The 2,702-nt window shown below is 40.7% G+C and overlaps 1 non-coding gene across 1 annotated transcript; it reads left to right on the top strand.

The window, feature by feature from the left end:
• The first annotated feature begins 940 nt into the window (after positions 1-940).
• TRNAV-AAC (transfer RNA valine (anticodon AAC)) lies at positions 941-1,014 on the top strand. Its single transcript has one exon. It is a non-coding gene; the product is annotated as a tRNA-Val (tRNA).
• Positions 1,015-2,702: the final 1,688 nt, after the last annotated feature.

Here is a 2,702-nt window from a genome sequence, read left to right as displayed (position 1 = left end):
ACGCCAAAAAAAAATAAGGGGCGTGCTACGCATCCGCCGGCTGATCTTTTAAAAAGATCAGCCGGGTCGCGAGCCATCCGATTTACCGCATCAAGCTGAGCTGAGCGCGCTTTCACTACCGCAACACAAGCCTTGTTGCAGAATTATTTCTGAAATATAGATCTTGTTTTAGAAATTTTTTGTAGCAGATGTATTGTTGCAAATTTTTTTGCAACTGAGATCTTGTTGCAATTTTTTTTTGCAACTGAGGTCTGGTTGCAGAAAATTTTCACGACCGAGATTTTTTTGTAAAACATAGACCCGTCGTAAGCTATTGCAACATCACATATTTTCAGAAACATAGCCTCTGTTGCAAAAGCGCGTTCAATGAAGGACGGTATACGAGCCCTCACTGAACATGTGTCATGCATTGGAGGTGGCGGACGCTGCTGCTGTGATCCGCCGGGTGATGATAAGCTTTTCCCAAAAAAAATAAACCCAGAATGAAAATCAGGACAAATTAACAAACTGCCTACACGGCATGCCAAGTCAGCACAAAATATGAAAAAAATTGGCAGAGGGAAAAATGTGGCACAAAGTGCATCAATGGGGGTATAAATTGAGATTCTTTCAAAAAATGGGTAAAATCTATCATAAACGTGAAACATGGGGTAAAAGTGGAATTTATCTCAGTTTTTGTTTCTTTTGCCAACTCGTCCCAAATCATTACAAGCATGTGTCATATGTACCGAATCATACTTTCTGGTAGATATGGTAGAAAAATTATAGACTGTAAGAAGCATGTGATATGAATATATGAACCATTCTAATGTTGACCACTTAAAGAAATAAATATACATGCTCACGGGAAAAGAAGAAGCAAGTGTGTAGAAAAGCTCTCGTGTCAACAATTAGATCAGCCTTGCATCCAATATGTGCTAAATAGGAAAAATATCAGCAAGGTTTCGTGGTGTAGTTGGTTATCACGTTAGTCTAACACACTGAAGGTCTCTGTTTCAAACCCGGGCGAAGCCATTATTTTTTTGCTACTTTTTCTTTTTACCTCTATATATACTATATGAATTCGCATCAGATGAAAGAAGAGAGTTCTTTTTACCTCTATATACTATATGAATTCGCATCAGATGAAAGAAGAGAGACACCGGAGTTCAGAATCATTCACAGAAGAGAGACGCTGGAGTTGGAGATCACAGCCAGCCCACTGTGGAGATCACATGCTAACTCTGAAATTTCTCTGTCTTCCCTTTTTCCAGCTTACAAATAGCCCTAACTCTCTTCGGCTCTCAAACCTGACATCTCTTGAAAGTTGAAACACTCGGGCAACAAGTTTCATAAGTATACCAGGCCCTACTGGTTTTGGGATATAAATAGCCTCAAGTATCTAGATAAAATTTGTAAATATGCAGCCTCAAGTATCCAATGAAAAATGCTCCACATGCAGCTGTACAGTGGAGAGGTTTGTCCAAAGATATATCCAACCCCACAGCAACCCGCAATCCCTTCTCTTTGTGTTACAGCTTATTACACTTTCTCTATTAATCCTTTGCCACCTAGCGGCTTTCCAACTAAATTGTGGGACAAAACTACGGTTCGCAATAACCCAGCCATAGTAAGATGATGTTCTTCTTTTCCACAAATTCTACGGTAAATAAAATTATTACAGTAAGCAGAGTATTCAATCTACACATCTCAACAGATTTGTGTTGCAAATTTATAAGATTCCTCCAGAAGAAAGGGAAGCAAAAGGCTTTCTTTCACACTTGCATTCCTGAATGCTCACGGGACGGTACATGTTAAAACTGAAGTTCCCCACCGCCTCTTGAAACTGAATCCTGTACATGTTAAAACAAAGAGACTTCAGAGGGGAAGTCGTGTGAACAGGAAACCAAACTATAGTGGACTTGAGGTTCAGTTCACTACCATGCGTATAATATGACTATTTCAGTTGTTATAACTATGATACAGTAACGTTAGGTCTAATCAAAGTTTGATTATTTGATTATTATTTATAACTATTGTTTTAGGAAAACAACCACTAGTAGAAAAAGGGCCTAATGTGAAGACCATTAGTGCCGGTTCCAACGGCTAGGCGAACGGAGATCATTAGTACCGGTTCGTGGCGAACCTTTAGTACCGGTTCGTGCCATGAACCGGTACTAAAGAGGCTATGGCACACTATGGTCAGGCTGGGGCCCACCAGCATCTTTAGTACCGGTTCAATGCCACAAACCGGTATTAGAGGTTTTTAGTTGATTCTTTCTGCAGCGGTTTTTTAGTCTCACCTCACTCCGCTAACAGGGTTTTCACCACCTTAAATATGTTATTTCCCCAACTATCACAACCATTCACTACTAGGGAAACCTTATACACAGAATATTTCCAGCAGTGCTCTTCAAAATACGAAGCTACTGCTATTTAGCAGCAACGCATGCTAGAAGAACGCGCTGCTGAAAGAAAAATAACAGTAGTGCGTCATCTCTAAACCGCGCTACTGCTCTAATTGTCATGACCTCGTCGTCCAGCTAGTTATAGCAGTAGCGCCATACAGTGTACCGCGCTACTGCTATAGATGTTAGCAGCAGCGCACTTCTATAAAACTCGCTACTGCTAGTTCAGCCCACAAGTTTAGTCCCACCTCGCTCCGCGAGCAGGCTGTTTACCACTTTAAATATGTTACTTCTCAAACTATCACAACCACTTGG

This window comes from Triticum urartu, chromosome 6A (genome assembly GCF_056163025.1).
Source record: "Triticum urartu cultivar PI428250 chromosome 6A, HENAU_Tu73, whole genome shotgun sequence".
Lineage (NCBI taxonomy): Eukaryota > Viridiplantae > Streptophyta > Magnoliopsida > Poales > Poaceae > Triticum > Triticum urartu.
The sequence above is the reverse complement of the archived record's forward strand: the minus strand, read 5'-3'. Positions and strand labels throughout refer to the sequence as shown.